This window comes from Mustela nivalis, assembly GCF_964662115.1.
Source record: "Mustela nivalis genome assembly, chromosome: 20".
NCBI lineage: Eukaryota > Metazoa > Chordata > Mammalia > Carnivora > Mustelidae > Mustela > Mustela nivalis.
Window position 1 is genome coordinate 27,463,928 of NC_139039.1, and position 22,806 is coordinate 27,486,733.

At 41.4% G+C, this 22,806-nt stretch overlaps 1 long non-coding RNA gene across 1 annotated transcript in view; it reads right to left on the reverse strand.

The window, feature by feature from the left end:
* LOC309855458 overlaps positions 1-22,806 on the reverse strand; it is a 265,355-nt gene that overhangs the window by 187,520 nt on the left and 55,029 nt on the right. The window lies entirely within an intron of this gene.

Here is a 22,806-nt window from a genome sequence, read left to right on the forward strand (position 1 = left end):
AATGAGAACCCATATGCGAAACACTTAGAACAGAACGTCATAGGTTAACTGTTCAGAAAATTCTAGCTGTTTCTATTTTATTATTACTCTACTGAGTAATAAAGTCCATTTTTCCCAGACTAGCTGAAGAATTGCCATATAGCATACATACTGAAAAGGCTCTGAAGACTTCTTTTTTTTATAGACATCATTTTTTTAAGAGCATTTTCACTTTTACAGCAAAATTGAGCAGAAGGTACAGAGTTCCCATGTACTTCTGCCCCCCACCCCACACAGCCTCCCCCACTGTTCTGAAGACTTTTAAAGAAGGAATAACATTGGGGCACCTGGGTGGCTCAGTGGGTTAAAGCCTCTGCCTTCGGCTCAGGTCATGATCCCAGGGTCCTGGGATCGAGCCCCGCATCGGTCTCTCTGCTCAGCGGGGAGCCTGCTTCCCTTCCTCTCTGCCTGCTTGTGATCTCTGTCTGTCAAATAAATAAAACCTTAAAAAGAAAAAAAAAAGGAATAACATCTTTCTGGGAAGGGCTGTTTATATTTTGAGGCCATAATGGGCAGGACCTACAAGAAATGAGTGGAATGAGCTTGTGAAAGTTTCCCTGCCCCCCCCATCTGCCCATTGTCTGTCTACTCCTGACTAACATTTCCATCCCGTTCGATCATTCTTGGTTAGGAATACCTCCCTTTGGTGAGCAAGGGTTCAGTAGACCCTTCCTGCTATGACAACCAGCGGAGAGCAGAACCTCATGTCAAAGAAATTACTTTTGATACATAGATTAGGGCTATAGTTGTCAAAGGCACAGAGCTCCCCAGGACAGGAATCCCAGGGCAGTGGGCCGGATGTTACTAGTAGCAGATCCTGTGCACGTGGGAGGAGGGCAGCAGGAGCCCATGGGCGCCCCTGCTTGCAGGGCTGCAGGAGAGGGTCAGGCAAGGAGGGCGGGTGCTCGGAAAAGGAGGTGGAAGGTAAAAAGGAGCCTTTGCTTAGTCACAACTTGACCCTAGGTATGGTTTTCCTAGAGAGGAAAGACAGCCTAGACTTTTTAGTTTCTGATTTTGGGGTCAATTTCAGTAGTTTATCCATATTGGATGGGAGAAATTTTGTACAACAGCTTTGCTTTTTCATCTTCTTCTTCCTCTTCTTCCTCTCCTCCTCCTCCTCCTCCTTTTTCGTTATCATTATCACAGACTGAAATGGAATTTTCGGTGGAATACATTCTGTGAATTTTAACATGTATAAATTTAGGTAACCATCATCACAATCAGGATACTGAACGACTGTACTAACACACAAAACTTCCTGTGCTATGTCTTTGTAGTCACACTAATCTCTGGCAGCCACTGGTCTATACTCTATTATTATCCTTTGAGACAGCTCAGCTTTAAGTAATCTAGTGTCTTATCCTCATGGAGTTTGCAAAGATTGTGGGGTTTGGAGTTGGAGAGAAATGTTACCTCCTCCATTACTAAGCATTAAGTTAACCTCTTAACTGGGGAGGTTAACTTATTGAGACATGGAAAGAAAGGTAACATATTTATAGGGTCTCCTCTCCCACCCAATGAGGGTAAGCCTATCTTTGCCATCTTGATAACTGGGCCCCACCTGACAGATCAAGGTAAAATTAAGAGGAGGGGAGGGTCCAGCCTAAATGAGATAATATACATAAAATACTCAGAACAGGGTTTGTCATATGGGAAATGTCCAAAAAATGCTAGCTGTTATTTTCCTCCTCAACTGAATAACTCGGTCAGTGTTATGCAGACTACCAGAAAACTGTGACACAGCCTATAAACCAAGAAAGCTCCAAAGACTTTTAAAAATATAGACTTTACTTTTTAGAGTTGTTTTAGGTTCACAGCCAAATTGATTTACAGTGGAAAGGGCAGAAAGTTATTTGGGGGAAAGAATGGATTTGGCAGGGGAAATGAGAGAGACAAAAAGAAGAAAGAAAAAAAGAAAGCCAGCACAGGCTGTGTTTGAAGAGAGAGTTTTGTTTGGTTTTCTTTTGGGGTGGGGAGAGGGTCAGACATAGGCAGAAAAAGATGGAAAGTAGACGCATGCTTTGATCAGTAGGGCTTTGGGCAGTTTCATGCTAGATGAGAAAGATATTACAGATATTTGATTGTGTGGTATGGAGGAAATCCTCTTTGGCATTTTCAAAGAATGATATAATGATTTGAGTTGCTTTTAAATTACTTGTGGATGTAATTTATTTACATCTCCTGTTAATTGAGACAAACCATGAAGCAATACAATAGTCTCTTCTATATTATTATAATTATTGTGATACATATATGTATACATGCATTTTAAAATGTGATATAGACATAGACTTAATATATGTATACATACCCTGTTCAGGTAGCCTTATTAACACTATCTCATTTAACCCTCAAAACAACCCAAAGAAGTAGGTATTGCTGCTGTTATTCCATTTTACGGAAGAGGAAACCTAGATTTAGAGAGGTTAAGTAACCCACTCAGAGCCAGTAAGTGGATTTGACTATAGGCTTATTTTTTTTAAGATTTATTTATTTATTTTAGGAAGACAGAGTGAGCGCGTGGGTTGGGGGATGGGCAGATGGAGAAGGAGACAAGCAGACCCTGCCAGGAGCGGGGAGCAGGAGGCAGGACTTGATCCCAGGGCCCTGAGATCATGACCTGAGCTGAAAACCGAGTCAGACACTCAGCCAACTTAACCTCACCCAGGAACCCCTTATATATAAGCTTTTTGAAGGCAGAATCTGTTCTTCTAACCATTATGCTAGATGGCGACTACTCCAAGCCTCAAATTGCTCATCTATAAGCTAGAGAATAATTCCTGACTCATAAAAGCATTCTGAGGATTAAATGAGATCATTACAGGCTACCTAAAGGGATTTATTTTTATTCTTTGCTCCCAACTGTCTGCTACCCTGCCTTGCACACAGGAGGGATTCAATAAAAGCTCTACCATTTTATGACTAAGCATATTCCACGCTGACTCTAGGTTTCATGCAAGACGATTTTGAGTTAATGACCACTGTGCTAGCACTGGAGGTACAAGGATGAATAAAACAATCTTTGCCCTCGGGAGCTCATAATCCTCTGGGTTAAAAGCATACAAAGACATCATTTCTGTAGACTGTGGGTAGGTGCGGCTACAGAAGTACAGATGTATGGTCTGCACGCAAGCTGAAGGGCTCATTTGGAGTTGAGAGGACAGGCGAGAAGAAAAGGATAGGCATAGGAAGGCAAGACACAGTTTGGAGGATGGAAACCCGCTGGTATTCCATGTTTGTTACTGACGCATACATAAAATGCTGGGCAAGAAGTGGCAAGAAAGGAGGTGGAGAGAGAAGACCTTGTGTGCTACGTGAACTTCACCTTGTTAGCCGCTGATTCCAAAACAACTTATCCCCCCACGCTTTACCAACTTTTGCCATATCCCTGTTGTCTCTGTAATATTTGTTGGATATTCCCATCAGCTCACTTTTTAACTTAAACTTGCTTAGCGTAATGTCCCTGAAATCAGTCTTGTTATGCTAGTTTTTTCTAATACACTTTACAGTAAGAACATTATAGTTAAAAATTTAGAAAATACTTGTCCACAGGTGACTTAAAATCATCTCAGATACTACCAAGGGTATGGGTATCACACTTGTTCACGTAAACAGTGGGGAGTCCTTGAGGTTTTTTTTAGTAGAAGAATAAGATAGTTAGATTTACTTTCTTCATAAAAAACCAGAAATTTAAAATGTTTACTCAGGAAAAGAATGAGCAAATAGGTATTTCTCATTACAAAATTTCCTCTTTAAGATTTGGGGTTTATATTTCCCTCTTTATACTCTGGCTCCCAGACAAAAACTAGTTGATCAAGTTTAACCACAATACTTCTTTTAAGAAGGTTTAAACGGACCATTTGTTTATTTTTGTAAGCAAATACAAAGCATTGTGGAAAAACCATTTTATTTGTCTGTATGATTTCGTGATCATATTGTTTTTTTAAGAGTTTCTTTTCCCCTCTTATTCCAATTCAGTCTTGTATTATAATCATGCTTCTAGAGTAAAATATACAAAACAAAGTATATTTGAAGAATCTAATCTCTACTATTCCCTTCTAAATGGTTCTTTCAATTCACTCTGTAGGGAATCATTTTGTTTATTAATTTTGTGGTTTATCCTTCCATTTAAAAAACATATATAAGTTGTAATTCTACCTTGCTTTTTTCACACTGTTTTCTGGGGATCACTCCATGGCAATGTAGAGAGATACTCTTCATTTAGAGTGTAGCTTTGAGGAGAAAAGTATGGAATGCAGAAATTAATACAAGGTAAATTTTCTTATCACAAAAAATTAAACTATAAATCAATAACAGGAAGATATCCAGAAAAACTTGAAATATTTGAATACTAATCAACACCTGTCTAAATAACTTACATTAAGGAAGAAATCACAAAGATGAGGAAATATTATAATTTAATCAATTATAATTATGACATAATTATAATATGAATGATTGATATGGTGTATATATATAAAATTTCCTTAATACAGTTACAGGAGAATTTATACCATTAAAAGCTTATATTGGAAAGAACTCAAATTATTAACCTGAACTTGCACCTTAAGATAAAGCCTATAAATCAAGAAAAAATTAAATCCAAAGCAAGCAGAAGAAAAGAAATAATAAAAAATAAAAATAAGACAGAAATCAACGTGCTAAAAAAATAAGGGGGCAAATAGAGAAAATAAATAAGATAAAAAACTATTTCTTTGAAAAGATCAATAAAATTGATAAACCTCTAGCCAAACTGATAAAGAAGAGGAACAACAACATACAAATGAACAATATTGGGAATAAAAGAGGGACATCACTACAAATCCTACAGATATGAGAAGGCTAAAAAATAAGTATTGGGGTCATCTTTATGCCAATAATGTTGATAGTTAAATATAACGGACATATTTATAAAACACACACACACACACACTATTAAAGTTCATTCAAGAAGAAACAGATAACCTGAATAGCCCTCTTTTAAGGAATTGAACTTATAGTTAAAACATTTCCACAATAAAATTCCAGATCAGATGACTTCAGTGATGAATTTTACTGAATGTTTAAGAAAGGAATAGTATGAATTCCACACAAATTTTTCCAGAAAATGGTCCAACATTGCACTCATACCAAAATAGGAAAAAGACATAAAACCTAGAGACTAATATTTTTCATCAATACAGATGTAAAGATCCTTAACAAAACATCAGGAAATACAATCCAGCAATATGTAAAAGGAATAAAATATATCATGGCTAAATAGGGCTTATCTGAGGAATGCAAGACTCTTTTTAAAAAATCTATTTATTTATTTTTTAGTACTCTGTACACCCAACATGGGAACCCATGATCCCCAAGATAAAGTCATGCTCTTCCAGGGCCCTCTGCGAGGCTCTTTAAATGGCTGAAAATCAATCCATGTAATTCATTCTACCAACAGATGGTAAAGGTTAAGCCATATGATAATATGAATAGATCCAGAAAACACATTTTATAACATTTAGCATCAATTTATAATAAAATAAAATTCTCAGGAAACAATGAATAGATTATAATCTCCTTCATCTGATAAGGGGTACCTGAAGGTAACATAATACTTAGGAGTCAAAGTCTTTATGTTTTACTTCCCCAAACGAGGACAAAACAAGGATGTCAGATCTGACCACTCTGCTCAAAATTATTACAGATCCTGCCCAGTGTGCTAAGAAAAGAAAATGATATTAAGTGCATATCAGTTTGAAAGGAAGAAGAAATAATGTCTTTGTTCACAGGTTATATGATCACTTGCATAGAAAAAACCAAATAACCTACAAAATCTTCTAGAATAAATAAGTGAGTTTATCAAGGTCACGATTGCAAGGTTATTAACAATTGGATATTTAAATAGAAAAATCATTTCCCATGCTTTTAATAAATGAAATACTTGAAATAAATTTAAGAAAAAATTAAGACATACACAAAAAGCTACAAAATGTTGCTGAGATTAAGGAAGGCTTAAATAATGTTCATGGATTAGAAAACTCAGTATTGTTAAGATGCCAATTCTGTCTAAATTGACCAATAGATCAATACAATCCAAATAAAAAAATTTCAGCAAGCTATTTGTCAAAATCAACAGGCTGATTTTGTATCAGATGCAAAATACCTAGACTAGCCAAAATAATTTAGAAATGGAGAATCATACTACCTGATGGAGACTTACTGTAAATTACAGTATATAAGACAATATGGTGCTGGCATAAAAATAAGGTATAGATCAGTGGAACAGAGTAAAGAGACCTGAAATAGACCTATACATATATGGTTGATTGATTTTGATAAGGGTACTAAAATGATTTAATGGGAAAAGCGTGGTCTTTTCAAAAATGGTGTTCAAACTATTGGACATCCATAGGCAAAGAAATAAACCTTGGCCCTTTCCTTGCATCATATGCAAGTTAACTCAAAAATAGATCAGAGTCCTAAATATAAGAGGTAAAGCTATAAAACATCCAGAAGAAAATGTAGGAGAAAATTTCTGTGACCCTGGCTTAGGCAAAGATTTCTTAGTAAGAAAAAAAAAGCAGGAATCATAAAAGAAAATAAATGAATAAATTGTACTAATCAGAACTGGGAGCTAATCAGAATTAAGTGTTTTTGAAAGACACTGTGAAGAAAATGACAAGTCAAATCATACATTTGGAGAAAATATTTGCAAATATGTATCTAATAAATTATACATAAAATATAAAACTCTCAAAACTCAATAATCAAAAGACAAACTACCCAGTTTAAAAAAAAATGAGATAAAGATTGGCAGATACTTCACTAAAGAAGACAAATGGATAGGATATAAGTACATTAAGTAGATTTTCAATGTCACTATTCATTAAGGAAATGCAAATAGAAATCATAATGAGATACCACTATATACATACTAGCATGGCTAAAATTTAGAAGACTGGCAATGCTAAGTGCTGGTAAGGATGGAGGGCAAATTTAACTCTCATTCATTGTTGGTTGGTATGCAAGATTATATAGCCTTTTTTGAAAACAGTGTGAGATATTCTTAGAAACTCAAACACACACAAACATTTTCTTTTTGACCCATAACCCCATTCCTATATATTTATTGAACCAAGAGAAAGGAAGACATATATTTATACAGAGACCTACATGCAAATATTTCTAGAAGCTTAGTCATAGTAGTCCCAAACTAGAAACAATTCACATGTCCTTTATCTGGGAAATGGCTAAGCAAACAGTGGTCCATCCATGCAAAGGAAAATACTCAGCCATTAAAAGGACCAAACTATTCATACCCACAACAGCATGGATGAAATCAAAAGCTTTATGTTAAGTGAAGGTCGCCAGATGCTAAAGGTTATACACTATATTATTCCATTTACGTTATATTCTTTAAAAGGCAAAATGACAGAGGGAAGAATCAGACTAATAATCATCAAGGTCTGGAACCAGAGAAAGGGCTTGACTGTTAAAAGTCCAAGAAGAACTCTTTGGGGTGCTGGAAACAACCATACAAGTTGTTAAAACTCATCAAACTGTACTGGAAAGGGGTGAATTTCATTTTCACATATTATACCTTTATACATTTGACTGTAAATAATAAAATAAAGGTAAAAAATGAACAAAGGAAAGAAAAGAGTAAGGGCAGAGAGATAATAAGAGGACAGAGGGAGGGACAAAGCTTAAACCAGGGCAGTGACTGTTAAGTTAGAGGCGCAGGGTTTATAACCCCTGGTCTTTGGAATTGGAGAAACTTGCGTGAATATTGGCTTTACTGTTTATTAGTGTGTGAACTTAGGCAAGTTACTTTACCTCTGTAGTCCTATTTGCTCATCTGTAAAATGGGATGATGATAGTTCCCATCTACGAATGCCCAGTACTATATCTACAGAAGAGATCACATATTTTTTGAATAGTGCTTAAAGCATTAAAGTGATGTGATGGGACGACTAATCAGATCTTGCAAGTGAAAGAGTAGAAGGAGGTAAGGCTTGGATTCGGGCAATTGACTGCCATCAGCTGACCTACAGATGTGGAGGGCAGAAAATGAGTTTAGGTTTAAAGGTGATTACAGAGCCGCTCTGACAGACATCTCGGTGAGCCTTCCTCTGAGAGTTGCGTATAGGCATCCAGACCTCAGTGAAAGTGAAAGGTTATAGTCTGTGTGGATCTCATTTCAAAGCAAAGAAATTAAAAAAAAATTCATAACACAGAAAACGAGTTGTATTTTTAATTTGGACTCATGCTGAATATGTATCTTTGGGGTTCCCACTAATAGTCCAGGGGTTCAATTTTGGGGCGCTGATTCCCACACCAGCTATTGTGATCGTAACTCATTGTGTCTCTGTGCTGAAACACAGTAGGCACTCAACAAATACTCGCTGAATGAATCTGCTGAATATTTCCTCTTTGCAAAGTATTATAGGCTCCTGGAATCCCTGGACACTGACCACGTATAGGCAGCTAAGACCCCTTTAAATTCATGGAGTCAAATGGAAGGATGGGACAAATTGGTGCTACTTGCTACTTGGAGACTTTGCACCAAACTGATGGTTTCTTTTTGTCATTTCTTCTCCCAATGTTCTCTTAAATGCAGCTGCAATTCTGCTTTATGCATTCATTGAATTTTTTTTTTTTTAATTGCACTGGCAGTTGGACCCATGCAGGAAAAGACCAGAACCTTCTCTGGAAAAACATTTTTTAAAAACATTCCTCTTGTGACATTGGCCACAGGTCCCAGAAGTGTTCACAGGGAGAATAAGTTTGAGCATCACAACTTTATGGCCAAAAACCATTTCAACTCATTGTTAACCAGCTCAGTCTGCCTTGGGCACAAAGCCTTCTGTTCTTAATCCCGTAGGAGCCTGTAAATTCAATTAAAATCTGGAGTGACTTCCTGAAAATCACCAGTTAGGATGACTGCATTCCCTTAACTGGGCAGGATGGTGCATGTCCTAAAACTTGCTGCTGAATCCCATTTGTAACTATGTCTTACCACCCAGCATCCAAGAAAAAAAAAAGTCTTCCCTCTGCGGTCAGCATTTCTTCTGTGCCCCCTCAGGTCTCACTGCGTGTTTTCTCAGTACCTTGTGCATGGACAGGTTGCCTTTGAATGTCATAGTTATTGAGCAAATTTGAAAATAAGTGGGTTTGTAGGAGTCAGAGTGAGAAGTTAACGGACTGTAGGAGGCATGAGTCATAGCCGTTCTGAATTTCAGAAACAGCTCAGCCTGGCCAGCTGGGGGCACTTGCCTTGCCTTTTTAGCAGGTGAATCTATCCGTACTCCCCCAAAAGAGGTGGGACAGGAATGAGTTGGGAAGTCCTGAATAGGAAAGTGCACGTTCAAAAACTGTACCTAAGTGTCTCAGTTTCACTCAAGGACCGTCATTAAGGGCAGGTCATCGGTCTGAGCTCACAGGAGTGACCGGAAGCAGGAACTACAGAAGTGACAGAGGTTGGAATACACAGAGTCTTACTTTTTCTGGTAGAGGTGCCCTGAAGGGTCTGCTGATACCGCATAAGCAAAACTGGGACATTCTTAAAGCTTCCTCCTCCTCCTCAATTCCGACATCAAAAAATTCACATGTACGTTTACATACCACGCCCTCAAATGTGTTAGAAGGAAAAAGTTTGCAATAGAAAGAAGCAGAAGAAAGAGGCATAGCAACGTGGTTAGGCTCCCTGTGTGCCATAGTGATCGCACTAGAAAGCAGCTCAGACATGTCAGAGATGCAGAGAGAAGAAAAGCAAGCCTTTCCAGGTTGGATCCCCCATTCAGCATAACATGGGCCTCTTCAAATAGGAGTTGTCCCAAGAGACTCCAGGATTTCATAGCTCCCTGAAGCATGCTGTGATCCTAGTGGAGCTCTGACGCTCGGTAAAGAGCAGGGGAGTAGATGGAGAAATGTTCTTTTGTTTTCCTGCTTCATTTCTCTCCTTCTTTTCTGTGTCCTTTTTGTGTACCATACGAGGATCGCAAATCGTCACTCCGTTTATGGTTGAAGGACTCTACTATAAAAGGCCCTTCAGCTCTTGGGCAAATGCAGTTATTTGAAGACACGGTACGCATGCATCCAAGTCATAGTGCTGAGTTAAGATATTTGTTCTTGGGATCCCAGTGTCTACCTCTGGGGAACTCCGCGGGCTCTTCTAGTTCTGGGTCTAGGCTGCTTGGCACTAAAGGAACATAGATAGATACTAGCTAACACTCTGATGAGAAAACCCAACAAGGCTGGTTTTATCAGGCCCATATCTAGTTTCCTGTGAACTTTACAGTACAAGAAATCCCAGGGTTTCTTCTTCTGAATAAGATCCTCAGAGTTGGGACAAAGAAAGAGAAGGAGTCAGCTGTAGCATCTCTGTGCACCAAATCTTTGTGCACAACCATGCATCCCAGCCCCCAAAGTCACCTTTGTCAAGGACATCTTTCTTCAGTGGAAAGTAAATATTTTTCTGAAAGTCACCTCTTGCCACCTGGGTCTCATCTAGGAGGAGAAAAATCAAATTGATACATGTGACAGCCCAGTGACCAAAATAAAACCTTGACATTTTGTTTCTGGTCTATCTACATGGCAGAAACAAAAACAAGAGGGTGGCTTTGAAGAGGCAATAGGAGACCATGACAGTCATGCCCATTGTGTCTTTTTTCTAATCCTAGAATCTCTAACCGTCACTCAAATATTCCTCCAAAACACAACTAAATACCATTGGTTTACACTTCTTGTTAAAGATATCTGGTGTAAGTATTTGGAATGTGACCAGCTCCAGTGTGGTCAATCCCAAACAATTTGAAAAGAAAAACAAGTGTTAGCCTAGCAATAATCCAGGGTCTAATGGCCGCTGGAATGGAAATGCATTGATAGAAAAGGACACAGGGTATAAGTGATATCTGCTGAGATTGCTGTCATCCCCTTGGTTCCACTAATCTAGTTTGCCAAGTCAGGGTTGGTTCAACTAATCTAGCTTGCCAGGAACATACACCCTTCCCCAATCTGTGGGTGTCCCTCCCAGAGTGGTGTTACAACCTTGCAACCATGTATTTTTGTCTTATTTTATTTATTTTTTTTTATTTATATATGTATTTATCTATTTATTTATTTGTCAGAGTGAGAGAGAGAGAGAGCGAGCGAGCGGACAAGCAGTGGGAGCAGCAGCCAAGGGAGAAGCAGGCTCCCTGCTGACCAAGTAGTCTGATGTGGGACTCAATCCTAAAACCCTAGGATTATGACCTGAGTGGAAGGCAGACTCTTAACCGACTGAGCCACCCAGGCATCTCGCAATCACGTATTTTTAGAATTTGAAGGAAAAACTTGAACTCGGTTGGAAGAAATTTTATAAAGGAAATCCTCCCTAAAGTTACAGTTTTCACTAATTACTAATTCAACCAACAGCTTATTGTCTGTCCTCGGTGCACACTACTTGTTAGTTAGGCATTCACTTACAGGTGTTGAGCATTCAACAACAGCCCAGAAAAATCCACAAACTTTTCCCTTTCATTTCGCCTGGAGGGAATGAGGGTTTTGTATTTCCCCTGCACGCAGGTGTTTCCTTATTCAGAAGGAGGGCTGAAGGCTGCTCCAAACAGCGAGCTTTTTCATCTCAAGAACAGCCTTCTTTAGAGCAACTCGACTAACTCCTTGTCCCTTTCTTCTCACATTCAAAACTGACTCTATAGGTCTGGGGCTTAATTGGAGAAATATTTTAAATTCCACTAATAGGTGGCCCTTCACTGGTTCTCGGAAGTGGAAAATATTTTGCTTTGGTTTTGAAGTAGCTCCGGGGACAATGCACAACATTCAACCTCTTGCGGCCAGTGGTCAAACAGCTGCAGGTTATTACAGAAGCTGGAGAATATTCCGCGTTTCAAATGAAATCTCTACACCTTACAGCAGCTGCAAAAGCCTGTATGCGGCAGGGGAAAAGGGCTCCGAGGAGCAAGGGCCTTGGAAACGCTATGCACCAGGACAAAGCCCTCCTACTGTAAGGCAGGGTGAAATTTGCCTGCATCCCGCAATCATTCCATGTGAAATCTCTAATTAAATTTACTTATTTGGGTCTCCGAATTTTCTTCTCCAAGCAAGCACAAGGGTTGGCTTGCTATCCGCCTACTCTTGCTTTTGAAAAAAGCCAGTCACATGATGAACCATAACTATTAATGAAGATACTCATTAAACAAAGTAATATATATTTAGAATATTCATCCCTGCTGAACTTTCCTACATTAGCATCAAAATGGTTGGGAAAGATAAAAAGCCATAAGGATTCCAGATAGGGCTTTAATCCGAAAGCACAGAAAACCAAGTTGATTCTATTTCCAAGGCACTTGAGGGCATATTTCTCTTGTCCTGGAAGAATATAATCCTGTTCCCTTAGAATCTTACACCTGACATTTCTCTTGATTTAATTAGATACAGGAAAGGAACAAAGCCACATTTAAATGAATGAACATGAATGCCTAATTATTTGTGTTGCAAATGACTGCATGTTTTCCTTACATTTGTGTGGCTTGCCAAGCCTCTCCTACTATTTTTAGCTATATTATCTTATTTGAATTTCGCAACAATCCTGGGAAGAAGACAGGTGACAAAAGGGACTGTCACCATTTTGCAGTTGAGGAAATTGAGGCCCCCCAAGTAGCCTCCTGGCTGAGAATTGGCAGTGGAGCACCGAAGGCCAGGATTTCATCTCTGCTTCTCTCCAGAGGAAGTGAGGCGGTTGGTCAGTGCAGCTCATGGTTGTGCCATGCTACAAATATGCAGGAGCAAAGGAGGCCAAAGATTCAAAAAGAAGAAAACAAATGGAAAGTGGACCAAGGGAGGGGTATGTGGAGAAGTCACACTAAAGGGTACTTCAGTGACACAAAATCAGCCCCTCTGTGCCACTCGGTGGGAAAATAATCCCAAGTGAGCAACTCTAATGTGTGTTAACCTTCCTGATTTCCCAAAATCGGGTCAGTGAGAATTCATTGGGTGGCTCCCGAACTAGTCACTAGGCATTGCTTCTAGAAACATCTGTAGTCAGTGCATGCGGCAACAAGAAGGCACAGCTTTGAGATAAAGTTCACCTCTGGGACTAAGTGAGAACGTATCAAAAGATAGTGAGGGAAGTTAGACTAAGGATAGTCAGTCAATTATTGACTAAGGAAATAGAGATGACCCCCACTAATCATTGTGTTATATCAGGACATCTATAGAAGCCTATCTGAGACTGAACGTCATTATTCTCACAGAGGACCAGGAATCAATTGTGTTTGCTCTACATAGGGAAGGACGAGTGTTTCTAGGAGTGGGATGGCCAACGCCCTCTCAGGCGAGGAGCCAGACAGCCGAATTCAACAGCAGGTGGGATGGGCGTGGAGGAAGAAGCAGTAGTCATAGATACCCTATTATGAGCAAGATTTTTGTCAGGTCTCATGGAGGCTGGGGTGCTCTGATTTCGTGCTCCTCAGCTTAGCCCCTAAGGGACCTGGATAACCAGAAGGAGTGACTGAAGATGGCAGAAATAGTCCTTGGGAGGACCTAGTCCCCCTTATCAAGGAATACACTGGTTTGTATTTCAGGTCTTTGGGGACAGCAGGTATGAGTCTGTCCTCCCATGATGCAACGAGTTCTGGGGTTTCTGGATCAACAAAGCAGAACTCTGATCTTTAAATGTGAGGAGTAGGTCAAGGCCCTTCGCCCATTATGAACTTCCTGCCTGGTGGCCAGCCAGTCCTCTTGGACCATAGTCCTGCTGATTTCCCTATGTGACATGGTGGGTTTTTTCTTTTTTTCTTTAAATGAGTAATTTACTCATGGCAGGCAGGGCAGGAGTCTGGTTCAAGTGCGGGGGCAGCCTCATACTGGCACTGGAGAGAATAGGGGTTGTATTCTTGGTGTTACCCCTACCCATAGCTTTGATCTTTCAAACCATTTAACCTCATTCTGGGCTCCTCATGGATACAGTGAAGGGATTTCATTAGATGATATTTGTAATTTTCCCAAGGTCACTTAGCTGGTCAGTAAACTCCATTACCCTTCCCCTACCTTAGTCTACTTCTCCCCACATAAATTTGGGTGTAAAGCCCAGATTGGAGAAAGGGTTCCAAGCAGATAGTAAAGTAGTTTGAAGTGGATTTCCCTTCTCCTTAACCAGGATGGAATCAGGGTAGATTACGCACAGACTTGTTACTTACAAGAAGGTCTTGCCAATAAATGATCAACTCAACTATAACTCTGTTTTCTCTACCTCACTGGAGACACATAGAAAATAATAATGATAGATAATATTTGTGTATTGCATGCAGGGGCAAATGCATGGGGCTGCACATGGCCTCTCCCAGGGATGAGGGATTCAATAGTTTGGCCCACCTGTGTCGCATTTGCTCAAGCACCCTGGCTATGTCCCATCAAATGCCCTTTCAAACCAGGGTGCTATGAGAAGTAAAGCCAGATTATTTTACCTTCTCTGTCTCAGATTCATAGGATAATTTTTTTCTCATTCAGGGCTATAGGGAGGAAAGAACATGCTTCTTTGGTTTGGGGTCCTTCAGTAAAGTGGAGCCATGTTCTATAGACTCTTGCTTTCTACCATATCGCTTATTTTGTTATTGCTTTTCTTGACCTCTGTCATGGCTCTCATCTTCTTACAGCATAATTTATTTAATGGTAGAGCACACTTTGTTCCTTAAATGATTAACATCCCATCAGATGTCGGGAAGCCAACGCCCATCCTTCAGTATGCTCTGTCAACGTTGTAGGCACCGTTGAAAGCAGAGTGATCCTTGTCAGATCTCTTCCTTTAAGACCCTCAAAATTTTAGGCGTCATCTCCAAAGCTCATAGTTTTGCATTATTATTAGATATATAACTGACTTGAATGTTACTGTTCTGACAGCAGAGGCAGAAGATAGGTATACATTAGTCCAGTTAGGGCTTTTTTTCTTTCTTTCTTTCTTCTTGTTCACTTTCTCGATGAAGTATAGATTACATATGGTAGAGTGCTAGCGCATTCCTTGCACAACGCCATGGCTGTCTCGGAGCTCCACACACGTGTGTATGACTCAGCAGATCTTTTAGGTTACCTCTCAAGCATTAGGCACTGGTCCTGGGTTTCTGCCCTCATTTTCCATTTCTTACCTCCTGATTGTATCTCTTCCCCTCTATTTCTCAGAAGCCTGTGTCTATTTTTCTCATGTTCTTGACATGTCCCTTTCATTTCCTCTTTTCTCTCCTGATTTTTTCTTTCTTCCCTTTAGGACTTACTCTGTATTTTTGACAACATTTCTCTAGATTTCTGTAGTGTGATAATTACAATAATTATACCCGTTACTCACTCTCACTTTCACAAGGGGCTACTAAGCTTCTCTCTACACTTATGATCCCCAAGTCATGAAAGGTCCTCCTTCCTGCTCTGCTGGTCCCACATCTGAAGGGCAAAGCTTGAGGATGGATCTTAGAGGCAATTCCTAGTGTAGGTGTCTGGGCTGCAGGGTTTCCCAGTCAATAAGGATCAAGATGAGAAGTGTAAACCACAATGTGAGAACAACAAGGTGGGAACGCTTTGGCAATCAATATGCAGGGCTGGCTGTTCCAGGTGGGAGGTAGGAGAATAGATATGGAGAAATTCCAAAGAGCTATTGAGCAAGAAATTAGAACAGCTGTTTTTATGGTTCCCATTCTAGTGACCTATCGCCATGTAACAAACCACCCCAACTTCAGTGGCATAATACAACAATAAATGTTTATTATTATTATCTCTTATAATTGTAGGCGTTGATTTGGCTTTGGTAGGCTGTTCTTGCTGGGTTGAAATCTGGGGGTGGCTGGGGTTGGAATCCAAGGTTATCGCTTCCAGTCAGCAGGGATTTCAGCTGGGGCCGCGGGGAAACACTCATGCCTGGCTTCCCCATGTACTGTGGGCTTCTACACAGCATGGCAGCTGGCCTCCAAAAACACATGTCCAAAGAATAAGCCAGGAGCTAACTGCATCGCCTTTTATGATCGAGCCTTGGAAGTTCCATTAGTATCACTTTTGCATGAGGTAGTCACAAAGCTTCACACAGATTCAAAGGGGAAGAGATACAGACTTCATCTCTTAGCAGAGATGATAAGATCGCATTTTCAGAAGAGTAGGTGGGACAGGAGATACTCTTATGGTCGTCTTTAGGTGATATAGTGAGCTATAGTCTACCCTCTGGCCCCAATGACTCACACCCCTCCCACAAGCAAAATACACTCATCCCCTCCCCAAGACCCCTAAGTCTCAATGCTTTATGGAATCAGGACAGGTCAGAAAGAAATAAAATTGAGAATTTCCCTAATGACTGTCTTTTATGAAGGGACTCCCCTTTCTATTCTCTCTCTCTCTTTCTTTTTGAGAGCGAGAGCCCATGGGAGAGAGGGGTGAGGAGCAGAGGGAGAGAATCCTAAGCAGAGTCCCTGCTGAGTAAGGAGCCCTATGAGGGGCTCCATCTCAAAACCCTGAGATCATGACCTGAGCCAAAATCAGGAGTCAGATCCTCAACGGACTCAGCCACCTGGGCACCCTACCCTCCCTATTCTTTTGATCAGAAAGAAAGGGTTTCTCTGAGATATTTTCCTGTCTTTGCAACTTAAGCTGTTCCAAGTTTCAAGTTGTGAGTTTATGCCAAGAGTTGGGGAAGAAAAAACACCCCAAACTTCTCACCACCTTATTGGCCTTTGGAGTTTTGATTTCCCTCCCCAACCCTCCCAGTATTATTACCTTTCAGAGTTCTCCCAGTATTATTACCTTTCATGTTCTGTTTAGTGTTTTTAGATGTAACCAGTGGGAGAGAGACTATGGAATCTGCTTGCTCCATTTTTACTGGAACCAGATCCAGAAGCCACCTCTTAATTTTAGATTTGTTTGCCATCTGGGAACGAGAAGCCATTTTGTTTTCAGACTCAGCAAGTCCTGTCACCTTTATAATTAATTGTTTGTTCTTTAGCTTATCTTTATAACTCCCTCATTTTATTGTAGGCAGCTGGAAGAGGCCAGGTGGCACTTTCAACACTGCCTGGAAATTTCCTCCGCCAGATCGCACAGTTCATTGGTGCGTTTTCTACTTACCAAGTTACCGTGGGTGTCAATGTTGCTAAACTTCCCTAAGCCACTCCATAAAAATGTCTCCTTTCTTTCAGATTCCAATAATATTTTCCTCATGTTTATTTAAATCTTTGCTGACAGACTTTTCAAGGCCAGTCCCAAAGCCAGTGCATATGTTTTAGGTTTTTATTACAGCAGCCCTCACTCTGGTTCCAAAATCTGTATCAATTAAAGTTTGATTGGAGAAGCAAAACCACTTTGAGTGAAACAAGGAGTTTATTGTAGGGATTAGAATGTACATGATTATGGGAGCTGGTTAAGCAGTCTGTGCAATCTGTTGTCCCCGCGTCAAGACGCGGGTCTGAAGTCAGCAGGCTGGGCTAGCTTCAGGAGGGGAAGACGGATGCGAAGTGGAGCCACGAGGAGCGCAGGAGAGGACCGGAACCTGCGCAGAAGAGAAGGGACCTGTAGGTCTCAAACTGGGCTTTGATGCCTTTCCTGAGACTTCCACGATGAAGCAGACCTGCAGAAGAGCTGGTGCACTTCGTCATGGAGTTATTTACAGACCTAGCCAGGATTCAGAGAAACTGGAGAAGCGGAGAGCCAGCAGAGGTACCGCATGGTGCGCGAGCTGCCACCCACACCGACCTTCTGCTTCAATCATGGCCGCCGCGTCACTTCCGCCTTCCAAAGGTTGCTGCCTGATTTCCGGGAAACATGGTTCCGGCTTAGCCATATTGGTACAAAGCCAACACGGTCCCATAGGCCTCGGCTGGGGATTAGGAGCACAGCCCGAGAACGGACTGAGTTTGTCTGTAATGGCAGAGTCTACCCCATGGGGCATTTGCACAGGTCTAGTGCAAAGAACTCACACAAAGGCTAAGTTAGTGCTTATAAACCAGGGCTACTAGGTAACTGATGCATAAAAATGAATAAATATCCACCATAAATTTTAATAAAATCGTATTGAAATGATTATTCATCTATTCCAGCATATCCCAAACTAGGCATTAAGATATTAACGGGTTTTCTGCCTTAATTTGCTAGGGCTACCACAGCCAAGTACCACATTGGGGGAGGGGGGGTTCAATAACAGAAATGTATTTTCTCACAGCTCTGGAGGCTGGAAGTCTGAGGCCAAGGTGTTGGCAAGGTTGGTCTCTCCTGAGGCCTCTCTCCTTGGCTTTTAACTACCTTCTTGCTGTGTGTTCACACAGTCATCTCTCTGTGCCTGGACCTGTTTGGTATCTCTGTCTATGTCCTAATGTCCTCTTTTTATAAAGACATTGTGTTAGGGCCCACTCTGATGACTCCACTTGAACTTAATTGCCCCTTTGAAGGTGCTGTCTCCAAATATGGTCACATTCTGGGGTACTGGCAGCTCAGGCTTCAACATATGAATTGGGAAGCCCATAACATTTTTCTATTAGTACAATAAAGTTTGATACATGCTGCATGCTAGATTTTCTTGAAAATTCATGAAGTACATTTGTAACAAAAGATTACACAAGGTCCAGTAATCATCTTTTGTACACGCCATTGTTTTATACATTATGGGTAATCCTAAATTGTCTTTCATCTTCTATACATTGACTGGGAATATTGAACTACTGCGTGGTGATCTCATCTGCCAGCTGGGGCTGGTAGTCAGGAAGGGAAGGTGGACATGAGGTGGAGGAGAGGCCACCCACCCTGGACCCCAGGTCTATAAGGTGGTCTGTCACCACCTCCACGTCTTCAAAGGCGATTGGTGAGTTTCTGTAGAGATCTGTGCTGAGGGATTTGGGTTTGCTTCTCTAGGTCTGTGGCTTTGGCCTCGTTTGATCTGTCACATCCTGGACTCTAGACTCTTGAGTCACGTGAAGATCTGCATTGTGACATTGGCCCCTGGGTTCTGTCTATTCCCGCAGGGCTCTTACCGTGAATCATCTCCAGGACCCCAGGTACGACTTGTCAGCTTCTAGTGTTGGCTATGCTCTGACATTGGTATCTTTTGCAAACCAGTGAAGATGGGGCAGTTTGAACAAAGCATAGTTACAGACCTGGCCGGATTGAACGGCCCCAACAGCTTCCCTTTGCACAGCGTACAGTGCAAGCGGCTTTGCACGCTTATCTCTACCCACAACCACCCTGAAAGATACAGCATACTGTCCCAATTTCGCAGATGAGAAAGCTGGCTCCCAGAGAGCAACTTCATATGGCCAGCAGGCACTAGAGCGTTCACTTGGACCCGCGTCTCTGGACCCCAGGGATGGGGTCCTCTTTCAGGTTGTAACAGACATACGGGTTGATGTTAAAACCAGCTCTTGGCCCAGAGCTGTCCTCACTCACTACAGATTTATTGCATGTTCCTCTATTTTTCCAATTCACACTTTCCCTCAGGGGGCTCCATCAGAATGCCCCCTGTGGCACTGTGTATGCTCACTTACACGGCAACACTTCCTGAAGCACATCCCATTCACCCAATTGCTTTGAGAAATATATTGGGGTTTTTGTTTGTTTTTTTTTAACTATTTAATTTATTTATTTGACAGACAGATCACAAGTAGGCAGAGAGGGAGAGAGAGAGAGAGGAGGAAGTGGGTTCCCTGCTGAGCAGAGAGCCAGATGTGGGGCTCGATCCCAGAACCCTGAGATCATGACCTGAGCCGAAGGCAGAGGCTTAACCCGCTGAGCCACCCAGGCACCCTGAGAAATATATTGTTTTAAAATTAAAACTGCCACATGAATGCAAGAGGAGGTACCGTACATTTCTCCCTCTCACTTGACCTTGATCTGTTATCTCTGTGGCTTTCTTTTTCAGAATCTCCTGTCCTCGCCTCACCTCAGACAGGCTGCCTCCTGCATCTCACTGAATGTACTTGCATTTTAAGCTGACAGCCCCTAGAATCTTATATGTATCTTTTCTTTATCTATTTTTAGAAAGATTCATTTATTTATTTGAGAGAGAGAGAAAGCATGAACGGGGGCGGGGGGAGGCAGAAGGAGTGGGGGAGAGGGGATCTCATGCAGACTCCAAACTGAGCATGGAGCCCGACGTGGGGCTTGATCTCACCACCCGGAGATCATGAGCCGAAATCAAGAATCAGATACTCGGCTGATTGCACCACGCAGGTGCCCCTTCTTTACCTATTTTGAGAACAAAATAACATTTAAGCACATACCAATTTAATTAAAAAGTCTTAAAATATGCACAAAATTGTGGGAGTTGTCACAGGGTTTTATAGCATTACAAGAGGGCTCGTGAAATACTTTTTCTTTAAGACTTAGTTTGCAGAAGCACTTCTACAAATGTTTTCCCATTTGATCCTTAGGAATCTGAAAGAGGATTAAGAAGTTGGTATTTTACAGAACAGGAAGCTGACTCAGTGGGTCAACAAATGGCATGATCCTGCCGCTGATAGGGGGAGAGGCGGTCTCCTGATCCAAGATCTGGGCACTTGGACGACACCGCAGACCGAATGTATTTACCTTTTATACTGAGGGCTACTGTCTTCCGTGTACCAGTGTGCTATAATCATAGAAACCTCATCCTCCTTTGCATTCCCATGTTCGCAGATTACACTAAGAATTCTGGGCTGTGCACCTGCTATGCTGGCTCTAATGGGACTGAGTTGTGGCTGAAACAGCATGAGAAGAGTGTCTGAAGCTTTCTTTGTTCCCTCGAGTCTGGAAGATGGGACACGCAGTCTCTCCTCCAGCTTCTTAGAGTACTGAGTGCGACTGGCAAGGCACATCCATTCCCACCGGTTGCAGAGGGAATCACCAGGTCAGGGCAGTTCAGAGCCAACCTTGGCCTCCAAAAAGCTTCTTGTTTTCTTGCTGCTGCCAGATAGGAAAGGAAGAATTTGAAATCCAATCCTTTATCCAGGGATCGGAGTCTGACCCTTTCATAGGAGAGAGATAGAATCTCACAGTACGTGACTTTCTGCTAGTTTTGTCCATGATAATGAGACCCTAGGAGAATACACTCGGAGAGCTGGAGAACATTCCAGGAGGAGGGAACAGGAAATAGAAAGCCCCGCGGAAAGAATGCACGGGGTGAGTCTTAGAAACAGAAAGGAGACCAGTGTGAGTAAAGCAGGGTCCAGCAAACTTCTCTTGCCAAGGGACCACCTAGTAGAAATTTCAAGCTTTTGTGAGCTACTCAGTCTTTGTTCCAACTACTCAGCTCTTTGTAGCACAAAGCCCTCCCTGAATAATGGATACACGAATGAGCATGGCTGGGTTCCAATAAAACTTTATTTATGGCCCCTGATGTTTGAATTGCTTGTCATTTCCCCGGGTCACCAAATCGTGTTCTTTCTCTGGTTCTTTCCAACTTTTTACAAATGTGAAAAACCATTCTGAGCTCAGGGACCTCTCAGAGACTGGTGGTCAGCTCTTTGCCTGTGGGCTGCACTGTACTGACTGAGCCCTGAGCTGAGGCTTCGGGAGTGAGTGGGGAAGAGAGTTGTCCCAGATGAAGTGAGACAGAGCTAACTAAGTAGGGTGCAGGCCAGACCACAAGCCGAGATTTTGTAGGCCATTGAAAGGAGTGTGGATTTCATCCTAATTGCTATGGCAAGTGCCTGAAGGGGCTTAGGCAGGAAAGCGATGCGATCTATTTTAATCACACTCTGGTGCATCCGAGTCCAGAATGGGCTGTCAGGAAACCAAAGTAGAAGCCTCCTCCAGCCGACCAGGCAGAGATGATAAAACATTGAAATGGAATTAGAGCCTGAACCTCAAAGGGAATGAGCTCTCAGGGTGATAGTGTGGGTAATCATCTAGAAGAGAGCCTGTCACGGAACATCCACTCGGCAAATGTTAGTTCTGTCCGCTTCCTTCCTTCTTTGGTGGTCCCAAACCTGGGAATATTGGTTTGGTCTAAGTCTTTTAGAAAAATGGGTCATTCTATGAAAAATAGGTCAGATAATATCATTAAAGTGAGTGTTTAAGTTTTGTTAATGAGTCTGCGATAGGATACCTGTGTGTGTGGCGGGGGCGTTCAAGGTTGTGCATTCATTATTCTTACTGAGCCCTGTGAAATAGCTAAAATGTGTGCACTGACTAGGGTTTATCAAGATCACTGGCCTTATTGTTCCTCTGAAAACACATTTAATCTATTTAGTTGTCTTCACTGGAGGTATTAACATAGCAAAAAGATTTTTAAAAATTATTTGTAAGCATAGAGAGAAAAAAAAAAAAACAAAGCAAAAACTAATCTTTATGTGCCATTCCATTTTCTCCCAATCGCTTGATCTCTCCTGGCGTTGAATAGGAATAAAGATGGAAAAAAACACTAAGGTCAGACATTTGTCTGAGAGTGACAACTGATCGACTTGGAAAGGGGACAAAGCACCCAGAAGCCCATATGGGACCACATGGGCCCATGAAATTGAGATGTGGTATGATGAAATTCTATGCAACCCACAGAATCTGGGTGTTCAGCGAAATAATGTGGACATATATTGTAGGGTTAAGGATCTATTTGATTTTGTGGACTTTGAAAGGTAGGGGTGGTTAATCAGTAGTTAGTAACATTATATATATAGCAGAAACATAAAAACAACCACAGTTCTTGACCTCCAAAGGTTCTGGAAAACAATTCTTCCTTTTTCTTTTTTCTGTTTCTGGAGCTGCAAGTATCCCCAATGCAGTCTCTCTCTCTGCCTTTGTCTTCCTGACACTTTCTGTTCTATCAGTGTGTCTTCTCCTCTTCTGTCTCTCCTA